At 24.6% G+C, this 16,571-nt stretch overlaps 1 protein-coding gene across 4 annotated transcripts in view; it reads left to right on the top strand.

Annotated features, from left to right (window-relative positions):
• Positions 1-223: 223 nt before the first annotated feature.
• LOC129607562 (uncharacterized protein PFD1115c) overlaps positions 224-16,571 on the top strand; it is a 54,167-nt gene continuing 37,819 nt past the window's right edge. For 2 of the 4 annotated variants that reach the window (XM_055518625.1, XM_055518622.1), the window contains exons 1-2: positions 224-438; positions 2,793-2,929. The gene's annotated coding sequence lies outside the window, so the exon portion shown is untranslated. Of the gene's footprint in view, positions 439-2,569; positions 2,683-2,792; positions 2,930-16,571 lie in introns of all 4 variants that reach the window. The other 2 variants (XM_055518623.1, XM_055518624.1) reach the window with 2 other exon arrangements.

Raw genomic sequence — 16,571 nt, 5'->3', positions numbered from 1 at the left:
GTTTTGTTTTTTTTTTAATTTGAAGTCATTTTGATTTTGATGTTTTTAAAAACTCCCTAACTCTTGTTGTTGTTTTCATTTCGGAGAATATTTTTTTTATTTTTTCATTTTATTACTCTTTCTGTATTTCATATAAAAACACTTGTATGTATTTGTTTGACTCGATCAATGCAAGAATTTTACTCATTGATATTTGAAAAATTGTAAATAAAAAACTATTTTTTAAAACAGTCTTTAGTAAAACGTTCACAGGTGTGAGTCACGGTAATTCTTTGAGATCGCGCTCCGTTGCGCAGTTTTTTTGCAATTAATTTTTTTAAGGTATACATAATATATTTACATATACATATGCATATGCACAACATAATAACAAAATTAATATTATAAAAATATTACAAAATCGCACAAAAAAAGTTAAAAACGTGTTTCAGAATAAAGGTATTTTTTAAGTGAAAATTATAAAAAAAAATGAAATATGGAAATTTTTTTTATTAAAGTGAAAACGAAGAAGAAAAGAATTTTTCGAAAAAAAATTTAACAAAAAAATAAAAATGGTGATCAAACGCTGCTGATCTCACAATTTTTTAGATTTGAAATTTTTAATTTCTCATTTAGAAATTAAAAAAAAATATTATTAATGGTGAATTTTTAAAAACGGATAGAAAAAACTTACCAGAACTTACCAAAATTTTTGCTAAGCAAAAGCGGAAATGTTGTTTCTTACTATTTACAGTTTTATTTCTTTTTTACCTTGGTTTAGCGTGAAAATTATTATTTAGTGTTAATGGTGCATTTTCGAATTGAATGCAAAACAAAAATTGCATAGTCAATAGAATTAAAAATAAAAATATGTTGAAAAAAAATTTTTAAAAAATAAAAAAATCATAAATATTTTCTTTCTATTGCTCCCAAACATTTTTACATTATTTCATATACATATATTTAGCAGTTGACCGAATGATCAAATCACTAACTAACAAAATTATATCCATATATCTTGCACATAATACATATTATATATGAAACGTGAACTACCTGTATTCAACACAAACATATTCATATGTACATATGTATATAAAAATTCTTTACGTTATAATGCATGTGAATATAAATTATAACATGTTAATAAATAAATAAACATACACCGATATTATATACACATTTTATACGGTATATAATAGATATCCATAATATATTTATGACACTATACTCTCCACTAAGGTAACAATGAAGATGAAGCTAAATATCAAAGAGTTGAGAATTATTTAAATTAAAAAAAAAAAACAAGAAGAAATATTTCTCTTCATTCTCTTGAGTAAACTCTATTTTTTTTTATTTAATTATAGAGATGGCACACTTTTAAAATATTTGGATATAAAGTTAAAGTTGAATTGAAAGCTTAAGTAATCTTGTATATTCTAATAATTTTTAAATAATGTATGTGTTAATTGTAATCGGATATAACGCTCAGTTACTGAAACCGTGACGTGACTCAAAAAAATACGGTTTCTGAGTTATTTATACAGAAATAAGCACTTGAAACATTTATATTTTGTATAAAAATGCCAATTCTCCAGCTTGAAAATCACAAAATTATGCCATAACCAGAAAAACATTTTAACCTCAAAACCTTAACATTCGATTTTTTCTATAATATGCATTTTTTGAGTCATGTCAGAGTTGAAATAAACATATGGTGTGTCATTTTCAAAAGCAATTAGACACAACAATTTGATAAAGGTTAATAGACGAGCATGTTTCAAGGACCAAGTGTTGTTCTGTTTATTATTATAACTATTTATTATTATTATTATTATTATTATTATTATTATTATTATTATTATTATTATTATTATTGCATATATCAGTATTATTGAACACAATTTGAGATCAAATATTATATCTACCTCATTTATATAAATTTTCAAAAATTTCACATCATATTGAGAACAAGAATTCTCAACATTATCACTCAAACTGCTGCAATTTTCTCCAATACACATGCTTACAAACTTATTATATAAAATATTCATTAAATATAATTTAAATTATAATGTAGTTTTGTTTACGTCAAACCTAAAAGATGAGAACTAGTGTACATACATACATATTTATAATATAGAACTGAATCTTGTTATTATTAAGATTTTAGGATATGGCGTGATCACATGATTGCAAAAAAAAATACGACAATAGAAAACTTGAACAGGTAAATTTACCTCAGGCCTTTAAAAATATAACAATAAAATTTTTATTTAATTTGATTTTTTCTAATTAAATAATTAAAATTTTATTTATTTGTATGTATGTATTAAATGATTTCATTTATTTTCCAATTATGATGTAATTAATACGCATTAAATTTTATGTTTTTTTTTTAATTAATTTTTGGTTATGAATTTTATTTTAGAAACCTTGTAGGTAGGAGTCATTAGAGAGAGAATTATAAAAAATAATTCTCTTAATTTTAATATAGTTTAGAAATTCACCATTATTACTAAATTCATCACTATTTTATAAATTAAAAGAAAACGGTTTCCATACATATATAATTTTTGTTTTTCTAAAGTTAAAAACTTTGTTGAATAACTAAAACTAATAATTTTATTAACATTTTATTGTTATAAAACGAACGATTAACTACGACGAGACTTGATTTTTGTTATTTATTTTTTTTACAAAGTTCGTATTCAAATTTATTTTTTATTCAAATCAAATCTCATTATACAAATATTTATTAAAAGAAAGCAATAAAAAAAATTTATTTTTATTTTTTTTTTCAAAAAAAAAAGAGAAAGAGAAGTTTAAAAAAAAAAAAATAAAACTAACAATAATTAATAAAATAAAAAAAACATTTATTGAAATTTGGATTAAGAGAGAAACAGAAGAGAAACAGCAACAAAAGTTGGAGTAAAAATTTAAAACAAAGGTATGTTGAATAAAAAGTACACTCATATAATTAGTTCACCTTTAAATTATTTATTTGTTTTTCATTAAAAATTTAAGAAAATAATTATTTTTAATTATTATGATTTTGTTATTCCATTAATTAATTATATTTAATTAAATATTTTAAAGTTTTTACTCTTCTCTTTTATTTCGTTTTTCACCTTTCTCCATTCTGTATTTGTTCTCTGTTGTGTTGTGGTGTGGTGAATTGTTGTAATGAGAAAGAGAACCTCAAAAATTAAGAAACAGTTTTTTCTTTTAAAATTATTGTGTATTATTGACGTTTTATATTAAATTAAGTTAAACAGAAAAGTCTATCGGAATAATCAAAAGACGATCGATTTTAATTGTTTGGTAACCATTTTTTTTATGAATGAGAATAAGAGAATAGAATTTTTAATAGAGAATTTTGTATTTAAATACAGGGTATATAAAAAATAAATGATAAAGTTTTAAAAAATTACACAAAATTAGGGAAGCTGTTAATGAAGGCAATAAAGTGGAAAATCGATCAAATTTTATTTTTATTCAATTTTTTTTCTACTTTTTTTAAGATCGTTAAAAGATTTGTCTGCAAAATAATTACCATAATAAAGAAAACATGACTTTAATTTTGTAGAGTTTTTCTCTTCTTTTTTTTGCTTTTTTGTCTCATTCTCAGAATATTTAAGGTTTGCGTGTGGTATAATATGTTTAATAAAGTGACCAGGCGTACATTATTATTCAATATATTCAATAAATTTGTTAATTGTTTAGATTACAATTTTAGATATAAGATTAGATGTATAGGTGTAGTAATATAAAAATTTGCCATTTGAGAAATGCAAAATATATAGAAACTCAATTTTCATTACATGGTTCTATGGAGAAAAGTTGTTCGAATTGACCAACTGATTTTAAAATTATTCAAGAACAAAATTTAGTCAAATAAAATTTCATACTATAAGGACTGAGAATTTACATGTCAATCATTCTAAATATAAAAAAAAAATAATAATTTAGAAATAGAAAATCAATTTCGAATAATCAAACACAATCAAAAAACTTCAATAGAAATTACGTTTGTTTATTTTAAAGAGCTGTTCGATCTTTGGAACTTCGAATAACGGAAGTCTGGCAGACCCATATTTTTGTATCTCCTTCATTATAATAAGAATTTGGTGACCATATACTTAATTATGCTCCAACAGTATAATAAATATAAATTTTTCTTTATTTAATTTTACAATTTTACTTTTTGTTCTTACTCAAATCCAATATAAGCAATTGTAGGTGGAAAACTGTTAGTTAACGAAACAAAAAAAAAGAAAAATAACAAAAATTAAGAGAAAAATAAATCAAAAATACCATCTTTACGGCAATTTGGGTTTGAAATAGAACAAAAGGTGAACCAAAGTAAAATTTTTATTTTTCCATTTAAAAATGAACTCATACAGAGGTGTTATATAAAATAAATAAAAAAAAAACAGAGAAAGAAAGAAACTTGGGAATATTTTATTGTTTTCGGTCGGAAAGGCTCTAGTCTTTGTTATGATTTTTTTTTTAATTTTTTGAATGTGTTCATTCATCTATATACATAATTTTCTTTACTAATGTATATTTTCGAAGTTCAACTTTGGTTAATGACAAATTTTATTAGTTCTGGTTCTATACACTTACATATGCAATTATACCTATGTAGGTGAGATAAACGAGTTTCTTTGTAAATTTATTCAACAAAATACTACTATTACTATTTTAAAAATGCCTGTATATTTAGTATAATAGTAAGATTTTCAGCAAATTTGCTTTTTTTCTTTGTTAAATATTAAGTCATTTTTTGTTATTTAAATTGAATTATCGTGTTGATAATTGAGTTATAAATAATTTATTTATTTATTTTTCTTAAATAAGTTTAATTTAAGATTTTTTCAAGTTGCAAGAAGTAATATTGTTCTAAAATGAAAATGTCTTCATTAAGTAATTTGTGATTTCGTGTTTTCACATTGTGAACAAATTTTTGGGAATATGAACGGAAAACATGTTACCTATATTTAAAAGTTACGATGATCAAATAAGAAATTCTAGTTTTATTAAATTTTACCACTTGAAATTCTCAATTAAGTATATTCCATTCGTATATGTCGTGACAAAAATAGTACGAGAGTGTCGAGAATTTATTCAGAAAAACCGAACATTCACTATAAGCCGATTTCAAAAAGCGAACAAAAAAATATGTAATTTTTTAATTTAAATTTTTAATTTGTGTTAGAAATACTAAAGTAATTCAACAGAAAATTTAACCCAAAAATTAAAACGTTTGTCAAAAAAATTGTTGTTTTACAGAAACTGTCAAATTACGTTGCATATTTTATGAGTAAACAATTCATAAAAACGTCCCATTTTTTAAGGTTAGGTATATAATTTCTGTGAAAATCAAAAATTTCGACTTCATAGCTCTTTCAACTTCACTACAAAAAAAAACAATTATTTGTATTTTGATTTTTTTAAACATACCTTTAATATTTATTTTTAATAAACTGAAATTAAATGGAAAACGAAGAAAATAAAATATTGTTAATAAATGTGTAATCAAAATATTTGTATTCGATATGAAAGTTTTAGAGTTTTTGTACATATTTTAGATAAGACCAGAAAAAAAGGGCTTGGAAATGAAAATATTTCTTGTCATTTGCGTTAAAAAAGGAATGATAAATTATATTGCCAAACGATATTTGACGTACAAAGCAGTTAAAATTTGAGAAATATACTTAAATGCAGGTAAGCAATTAGTATTTGATTCTCAATATTTTTCTGATCTTGGGAATGTTTGATGGTTTTATTAATAATTCCATAACAGTTAGTTAGATACTTTGCGTGTGCGAATTAAGACACAAACCTTAAGCTGAATTCGTTGGAATTTGATACTTACTCACTTTATTTTAGAGCAGCTTTTTTTCTCTCTCTCCCTCTCTCGAAAAGTTAAATTAAATAATAAAAACGTACCGTTTACTTTTCAAACCATTAAAAATTCAATTAAAATATAATTTTAATAATAATAAGCATAAAAATAAATGTCAGAAAAAGAGAGAAAAATATCAAGATTTGTTCAATTTAACCTGATTTTCTTCCCTTTATTACCAGCAAGGCGAATCAAATTTTAAATTTTAAGTTTTTTACACATTGTCGCATGTATTACTGAACTTTGTTCTAAGACTTTTTTTTTTAATTTTAGAAGAACAAACAAGAAAAAGCAAAACGTTTTTGGCATACAAAATTTTCTTTAATTTCATGCCCACCAGGTATAATTTTTTTTTTTAAGAAATTTTCCAACCAGTTAATCGTATTTGTATGGGTTCACGTGTGCATTTTAAAATAAGTGAACAATTCCCTGTTGTCTCAGTATACAAAAAAAACGTTAACAAAAATATTTTTTTGTTTTCTTTTTAAGGCTAAGGACCTTTAGGGTTCTTTATTTATTTCACTTTATTTTTATTATTCAATGCTAAAAATTCAGGTACAATTTTTAAATTAAGGTAAATTTGAACTTTAAAAAATTCTTAAATTTTTTGTGTAAATACAATGTTTTTTTTTTGTTTAATTGACTTGCATTGTAATATCAACAGCTTAATTTTTAATTTTGTTTTTGTATTATAAAACTAAGACGAGAATGACATATAAAAAAGGTTAAAGTGAATTTAATTAAATGACCCTACTATTGCTGTATAGTTGTTGTTGATCTCATTTATGACAAATTGATCTTAGAATATTGTTACTGAATTACAAATAGTTTAAAATTAGTTTTCTTAGATTTTAATCACGTTTTTAGCTTTTTACACTTACAACACCTAGAAATTTTGTAGTGATTATTATTATAAAAATTCAATAATTTATTATTCGATTAAACTTTATCATACTTATAAAATTTATTTAAGAATTAATTAAAAGATAATTTACAATGTATTTCTGTAAAATTAATTTCAAGTACATTACAGAAGCACCTTTATAGTAAACATTCGATTTAAAAATAAACGTAGTGTTGTTTTCTGCCTTTTTTAATAATATAATTAACTGTCTTCGCCCCTTTTCAACTCCAACCCATAGGATCTTTCGTGAAATTCGGCCCGATTTACATGAGCACTATTTCCAGGCTCCGGTCGAGTATTGTTCTGCAACAGCGAGGTGTACTGTGACTTCAAAAGGGACCAAAAAGCTCCCTCCAATACAAGTCTGAGGCGGGCCACTGTCACATATTCTGACAGTATGTGCACTACAGTTTTATTCTCTTTTAGATAAGAACGACACGACTAGAGAAAGATAATGGGGAGACAATGTTTAGTGAGTACTCAGAGTAGTAGTCGCAATCTATCCACTGAATGATAATTACTGAAAAGATGGTAGAAAATGTAAAATCTTCAAAAAAATGGCATCCAATTTAATTATTTATTTGAAAACTTTTATTTACCGTGAAACTATTGAACTAAAAAAGTTTCATTTCAACTGGAATTATTACGTACCTCGAAGTTCTATATCGAAATTGGTTTTGTTTCAAAATTCCTCTTTGATATGTCACATACCAAAAGTGTAATGTGTTGAACGTCATTTCATTATTACTGTTACTTACTTATATTTTGTTTTGTTTGTATATTTTTGAATATTGGTTTTATATTTTTGTTTACTAAATAAAAAGATAACTAAAATTTTTATCGTAGGATCTTTTAAGAAATCAAGAAAAAAAAAACACATTTTTTATCATTATGTAAATAAAGTTGTGATAAGATATAGCAAGCCTGCACCAGAAATATTAGAAACGGAACGAAAAAAATTTATTAAAAATTACTTTTTGAATCAAAATATAAAATTAATTTTTCATCAGAATTTTTGGTGACAAATTTCTAATATTAAGCAAAACTAGACAAGAAAAAATAGTTCTGTTTTATTGAACTTTAAAAGACAAAGGTCGAAAATTATCACAAATTTTAATGAAAGTATTGAATATTTCCAATACATGATGTCATATTCCGAATTTTATTTGACATGATATAAATATGTATGAGCGACTTATTTCTACCCTAGTTACTCCGCAGCGACTTTTTTGCTGGCAGTACCGTTTATTATTAGCTTATCGTTGAAAAAAAGTAATAACATGCTACTATTCGTTCCTGCCACTTCTTAGTTAGTGCTATCGCATTCTCGATTTACTTTAATAACAAAATTCAAATATTGTTACGGATAGATTTTCTGTACTGGTTATTAATATTCTAATATAAACAGAAAATAATCTATTGAATTTTACTTTAGATTATTCAAAATTTATTAATTGATTGATTGAAACTATTTATAATGTGTGTGTCTACTGTGCCATAATAAATGTTGCCATAATAAATATCTATGTATGTAATAGAATGAGAGCACAATTAAAATTCTACTGTCTACATTTTTTTTTTATTTTTTGTATGACAATAAAAAATAAATTAGTTTCTGAACATAAAACAAATCTCTTTTTTGTGCCGATATTTTCTATTTTTTAAATAGAAGCTTTGAAAACAACTCAAATGTAACAAGCTTTTGAGATTTCCATCATTATTATTTTGTTTATGTAAAGTCTTTTTAACTGAAATGCGGCCTTTATGCTTATAGAATTATATTTATAAACGTTGAATAATTTAAGCATTTTGATGTGGAGTTATTCCAAAATGCAATATTATTTATGTTTTTGCTATACTTTTCTCAATATCCATATCTAATATTAATGAACTACTTATCATAAAAGAAGTGTCAAATTTGGAAATGTCAGATATCAAATGTCAAATGCCAAATGCCAAATGCCAAATTCCAACAAAATTATTTATTTACTTATATAAGCTATATTGTTGTATAATAATACGATTAACTGACGAAAATAATGATAGTGATGATGAAGCTTACTGAAATATAATATAAATAAGATGACATCCAAATTGTAAGAATTAAACGTTCTTAGAACGCATTTGTATATTGCGTTAAAATTATATGTTTTCAATTTACGAGTGTACATTTGCGGCGTAAATACTAATTAATTTTATTGCATACAAAATATGCAACTTTAAACAGTTTTACTATACTTTCTATTTAATTAAAATTCAGGAAAATCAAAAGAGATTTAATTTTTGATTTAAAAAAACAGCGTTCTGTTCTGTTTGTTCGCTTTTACTTTGAATAATTTTTTGATCTTCTCTTTTATATTTATACATTTTAATTCACAACCAGAACGCATAAACATTGAAGCGCATGAAAATGTACCTTTTATTATAGCAAAACCAAATAAAAAATAAAAAAAAACATTAAAACAAAAAATTTTCCTTTTTTCCGGTAAATTTATATGAACGCGAATGTACCGTTATTCGAGAGTGCTCATTTTAATTCTTATTTTTTGTTTTTATTTTATATTTGTTAAACCAGAAAGTTCTTTTTCATTGATACCATTTAATTGCGTTTTAACATAAACAATAAAGCAAGAAAACTGATATTAGTTTCACCTTTATCACAATATTTTTAGATGAAACCTAAGAAACTTGTATAAATATTAAAATTCAGTAAAATTTCATAACGCTTCGCATGAAATACCAGGGTCAATCAACTAAATTCATGTTTTATTTATAACAGTCGGCCCATGGGCAGCCCATTCAACTTCAAAATGTGGCCCATCACACTGCTCTGAACAGAAAAATTTATCCGGTTGCGGCTATTAATATTTTTAAAAAAAATTTTAAGAATTCTCAGTGGCACATACTCATTCTCACGTAGTACATATTTGCCCATAACGCGCAAAAGTTTGCTGACGGCTGATTTATGGCATTATTGCATCGCGTTCCTTTGCATTTAAAATGGAGAAAGCTGATATAAAATGGTAACGTAATAATTTCAAACTAAAATATTTGTTTTGAGGGGCAATTTTAGAGAAACTTGAGGTTTAAAACGTGTACTCAATTATTGCAGTTATCTGTAAAACAATTGAATTAGAGAATAGTTTGACTCTTCTCTTAACCATATTGTGCCAGTTATATATAATTTAATCAACCACAAATCACCATAAATTTTAACATATTAATTCAGTACACTAAAGATTAGATTCTTATTCTTGAACTTCATCTAGTTATGTACAATTTTTTATAAAAATTAAAATGGAAAAGATTCTATGAACGAAGCACTACATTATTTTATATTTCCTTCCATCATAAAAGTACATTTTTGTAAGATTATTTTTCAAAGAAATGAAAATATAATTTTCTTTTATTAGTTTGAATATTATACGATTTCATAAAAGAAAAAATAAATCGGGGGAATATAGAAAAAATTCTTGTAAAAGCGAATGTTATTTTTGATTTTATTTTACAACTCCTTCCATCGCAAGATCTTACAATTAAAATACATCGAATCATATTAAATAAATATGTACATAGGTACATGTGCGCATGTAATGTATAATTCCATTTGACCGCGGTAAGAACCTCTATTAAAATTGCTTTTGCAAAATAATATAGAGTTGCTAGAGTTTGTTAAAATATAATGATATTTGAAAAAAAATTTTCTAAATTTGATGTTTTAAGTAGAAATCCTTTACAAAAAAAAAGACTTTGGTCCCATTTCGGGTGCCATCAGTTCATCAACTTAGAGAATTTCAACCATTATGTGTGAATGTGTGAATTAAGAATAAAATTTTGAGGAATGTAATCAAATAATACGATTAATGACGGCCTAAGGGTTTCAGGGTGGTGGTGGTAATTAGGGTACGGTGGACCTGCGACTGGCAACCAATCAGCCATAATCAAATAATAGAAAATAATTAATTATACCATAGAAGTAAGAGCAAATAAAGAAGTATAAAAGAATTTCATGCCATCTTTGTTTGGACGGCAACCTTAATATTAGAAATACATAAAATTATGTATAAATATACTCGTATATGTATGGGTATTCGTGTGTATATTAAAATCAAAGATATTTAAGTGTGTAAAAGATTACAATCATCTTGAAACCGCTTAATTCTTCATATTCGTTTTTATTTTTTTTGTCTTATTTTTGCTCTTTTTTAAGTAATTTCGATTTACATTGAAATTTATACCATGCCATATTTTGTATCTTTTGAGTGGGTTATATCAGCGTCATCAATTTCATCATTATTAATGGCATATACAGTCATCATTAAAGATCACAGCGCCATGTCATTTTTTGTTTTTTTTTTTGGTTTTTTTGTTTTGGTGTATAAATTTATCCTCATTTAAAGAATTTGTGGTGAATTGGCGAAAAACTGGTATAAAAAAAAATATTGATGTGATTGTGAATTTTTAGAATGTTTTTGTGCATTATAGTGTAGGTTGCTTGATGTTAAAGAATGGAAATTTTGCAGTTTTCATCCTAAAGTTCTAAATGAATTTTGTTGTTTAGCAACTCAAATTTTTTTTTTGTTATTTATTTTATTTTTCAATGCAAATTCGTTCCTTGATTATAATTTTATAATAAATGTGTATTAGATGGTTTATTTGTCTTCGAATGGGCTTAAGAAAAATGAACAATTAGGAGCTAAATTGAAAATCTGTGAGTAATACACGTGAACTATTTTTTTTTTTGGATTTTGTTGTATAATCTAAGATTTCATTTAAAATGTTCAATTTCTCCTTGAATTTTAAATACCATTCACTTGAAAATAAAGCAATTCATTTATTTAATAGCATTTCTTTATTACTATCCCCCAAAAATATAAAATTTTTGATTTTAAATATTTTCTTAAATAAATCCCTATAATAAACATTTCTACATGCTTTCATATACTCATATTTCGTTTTTTTCTTATATTTATGACTTATTTTATTATTGTGTTATGGTGGTCCCAATAATTTATGCTTATGCATCTATCATATAATTTTTCTATTTCTTTTATGTTTAAATATCAATAATGATGGTTGCAATATGGTTTTCTCTATATCATATGCATCATTGATAAAGTATTGCTTTATGTCATTTTTTTTATGTTCATCTTTCTAAGATTTGAGATTAAATTCGGACTGATATGTAGGTACTATGTTTATGATTTTGAAAAAAATATTATAAATATTGCATAAATAAAATAAAATAGAAATGTTCACTTTATTTATACGGTCTAAATGGATAGTACAAACTGACTGTACATGTATATATATGCTTACTTTTAACACATAAAAGTTATTACTTTACTAAAATGAAAAAATAAGAATTCCCCTGCTCGGGCGCCATATATTGTAAAAACTTCCGAAATGAAAAATAGAAAAACAATTTACTAACTTTGTATAAAACTAATTAAAAAATTTGATAAAACGGAAAGTGTTATACAAAACTGGAAAGCGTTATACAAAACTGGAAAGTGTTATACAAAACAGGAAAGTGTTATACAAAACTGGAAAATGTTATTCGAAAAAGTTTTATACAAAATTGAAAAGTGTTATACATTTTTTATATTTTTTTTTCATGTTAAACAAAACCTATTGGAATTAACAATTCTAATCTTAGTTGACATTTTTTTACGAAAACTCAATTGTGAGTAGTACAAATAATTTCTAAACGAAACTATAAATTTGTTATACAATTTGATCACACTCTTTCAGAAATAAAAAATCTCTACTGAAAATAATAATAATAAAAAAATGTAAAGTTGTCAACGCTTAAAGCGCTTTCTGTAAAATAAACATACTACATATATGAAAATGTAAATTACATTTGCATAGATGTGTTTGTTATACTATTAGAAAATTAAACCAAGTAAGTTTATACAAAAGTGGTTTTTGAAATTTAATTGTGTATTTGTGTAACCTATTCTAAACCATATGAATTAAAAATAAAAAATATATATGTATATAGTGGGTATCCATAAATAGTTGTAAAATACGAGACATTCATTTAAACACATTTGGGTGTCAAATAACATTATCCGCAATAATATAGGTTGAATAAATTTGTTTTGAAAACTTTATTTAAATACGTTTATATATATACATATACATAGAGCTATATTTAAATTATGTTATTCTTTTATGTAAATTTGTTTGTAATTGTAAAAGTTACAAGAGAATTCAAGATAAAAATAAAAAATTTATGGTTAAAAAATGCATTGACAAACACACCTATTGCGGGTTTTTTAATTTTCTTACCTTTTGGTTAAATTTTTTCTCAGCGTTTTTACTTTTTAAGTGTATTTTAAAAATGTAAATAAATAATAAATTAGAAATAAAAAAAAAAATAAAATAACAACCTAAAGCTGTTAAGATGCTATGATCATAATGATAACAAAAGGAAAGTATAGACTACAAATTATGGACAAACCAACATCTTTCTGTGAATCTCTTCGCATTTCTCTAACATGATAACAGGGCATTTCTTTCGAAAACTCATCATCCGAAAGTTAATTTAATCACAATATTATTTTAAGCAATAGTATCGACCGGTTATGAAAGTTGTTATTTGCAAAGAGTTCTATTGCAGTTAAATGTTGCTTTTGATCTGAAAATTTTATCAATGTCACTCACATACATAGGACTCCGAAATTATAATCTGAAGAATATAAGCTTAACTAAATTTTTTCAACTAAATTTTCTACTTATTTGATTGCGTATTTTCGGCATACATAATTTTTTCTTAAAATTTTTTGTTTTGTTCAGTCACATTTAATACAATTTCTAATTGATTTTTAATAATATTTTAATTATATATTAAATTAATGTTATTCATAACTTGTAAGTATATAATAATTATTATTTTAAACACACGTAGTTGAATTCACAATTTTTAATTATTGTCAAAATGCTTTTTTCATATTATACATTCACAATATTTTAAATAAGTCATGTTTATTTTATTGTGTTATAACCTTAATTATTATTAGATTGACAATTGAAATCTTCCGTGTATGTAGGTTGAAGAACATTTACATATACAGCAGGTGAATATTTCAAAATCATTAAAAGTAATTAAAATGGAAATTATTTCAGCGTCATCATCGTAATTTAAAATTTTTTATGATTGTACGTCTATTACGTAAATAATATTTATATATGTACATGAATAGACTTATGGTATATCAGGCTCTCTAACATTATAAAACTCTATGTGTATTTTAAAAGAAATATAAAAATTTGCGTTTACACTTATTTTATTAAATTATTTTATAAAATTGAAGATAAGCTTCAATTGATTTTGAAGAATTTTGTTGATTACAAAATACAAATACTCTTACTTGTATATTTCTATACAGGGTGCCTAAGAATCGATGGTACTCCCAAAACAGAGTGTTAGGTTGCGTCCAGGTGAGCAAACAAGAGCAAATGAGATTTCTCTTTCCAGACCGTCTTTCTCGACTTATTCAAGAACTCAAAATTGATGTTTCTGTAAAATCGTCCAATTTTTACATTTTTATTCACAACTCGGGAAACAAAACAGGAAAATTTGACTTGCTCTATTCATTTTTTTTTGTATTATCGTCTGAACGTATTCTACTCTCGAGTCTCGGACACTCTGAATAATTTAAAACACTCATATCTCGAACATTTATTGAACTTTTTGAAGTATTTTACATTTTTATCTTCAAGTGGCAATACAACATTCTTTTCCTATAAATTTAATATTATATATGTATTAGCAAATTACTAAGTTATATTTAAGTGCACATTAATATGAGAATTAAGTAGATAATTAAAAATTATTGTTTCATTTTTTTGTTATTTAAAATTAATCTAAGCGAAATAGAAATATTAAGTAAATGAAATATGAAAATTAATATTTTCCAATTTTCTACTGTTTATTCGTGCATTTAAGTGTTTATTCATGCAAAGAACTCTCTATACAACCGAAGTGTATTAAATCAAAAAAATACAATTATCAAAAATATTAAGTATAACATTTCGGGGTAACGTAACAAGATAATAAATAAAGGCAGTATTTCTACTATCACTTTAGCGATTTTAGTGACACAACATTTCACAAGTAAATAAAATGAATACATTTGGAAACTTTTAGTAATAAATGTAAAAAAATATAGCGCAGCCGTAAAAAAAATAATTTTAACAGAATGGTTAAAAAAAGCTTTAAGATACTGTATTAGGGTAATAAGGCAGGCAATTGTTTCTAAACTGCAATGTTTGCGATTGATCTGCTGTGTATTTATATAAACTAAATCATTGATTTTCGTTTTTATTGAGTTTCAACACTTTTGTCGCAGGTTGGCAATTATTATCATTTGACATTATGATTTTTAAAATTAATATTAACTTTTTTATTTAATATTAAAATTTTTGAAGTGTTATACAATTATGGACATCGCTGCGAGCGGACCCGATTTCGAAGCTCTTAAGCAGCAATACGAAATTTTCGATTAAGACATGTGCAGAAAAAATATGATATTTGGCATTTCTGACATTCAACCGACATGACCACTTATTCAGTGGTTATGGAATCGGTTCTTCGATTGATGCATCTGGCAGCTTATAGAACATCTAATTTGCGAGGCTGCGCAGATTCTCGATAGCGGTAAAAGTTATATTTACAGGATTATTAGGTAGTTACGACGTTTGATTCGTTTAGTGAACGCTCAATGACTCAAAAATTTGAGCAAAAGCTTTTGAACAATTTGTTTTTTTACCATAGTATCCTAGTGTAGCATTTTACTCATAAAAAAAAATACTTGTATTGCATAAATAAAGACGGAAAAGTCATAAAAGACTTAGGTGAGAAACTTTTTATTTGGTGTCTAATTTATTTTTATTTTCCTCTTATTTAACGTTAAAAGTGAAAATATTTAAAAGAGAGAAAAAAAGACAGAATATGTTCTTAAATCTACACAGTTTATCCATTACATGTAAATAAATATTTAATTTAAAAGCTAAAATTATAAGGAAATATTTTTTCAAATGATTAAGAATATTTTTAGAATTTTCAAGAATTTTTTTATTTATAAAATTGAATAAATAAATTATAGAAATGGAGCAAACAAACCTTCAAAATATTTAAAATTGCAAATGGCCTGTGTTATTCGCTTAGCAATTTTTGTTGCTATATTGGAAAGTAATAAATACAATATATTGAAAGTAAGACACCTTCAACAGCAATAATTGTTGTTCGTTTCCGATCGACTTTTTTCACTTACTATTAATTATGATTGTCATTCAAATTTGAAACAGGAAAAGAAAAAATAGATTTAAATTAAAATTTTATATGTATGGTGTTCGCACTTTGTTTATAGTATTAATCACACTTTATAATAGAGCCATTGGTAATTTTTAATAGTAAAAATTAAATAATGAATTTAGTATACTTACAACATACTAAAGCGAAAGGAAGAGTTATTTTTTAAGAACAACCTTATAATAGCATTTTAATTGTTAACATTCTTATTAATTTTAATTTTGTTCAATTCAAATAAATTCAAAGCTCTAAAAGTTAAGTTTGGCGAAGTAAGGTGGAAGTCTACTTCGGGTTCTTTGAACCACTTTCAGTTTCTGGACAACTTCAAATGTTGGTAGGTACAATGAATTAGCTCGTTCGATGGGCAATAACGTCTTTAATGACATACAGCCAACGAAAGAACATTGAAGTCTGAGACGTTTACTTCCAGAATGGTCCTGAATTATAGGTAAATT

The sequence above is a fragment of the Condylostylus longicornis genome, unplaced genomic scaffold, assembly GCF_029603195.1.
Source record: "Condylostylus longicornis isolate FDR11 unplaced genomic scaffold, ASM2960319v2 ptg000027l, whole genome shotgun sequence".
Lineage (NCBI taxonomy): Eukaryota > Metazoa > Arthropoda > Insecta > Diptera > Dolichopodidae > Condylostylus > Condylostylus longicornis.
The sequence above is the reverse complement of the archived record's forward strand: the minus strand, read 5'-3'. Positions and strand labels throughout refer to the sequence as shown.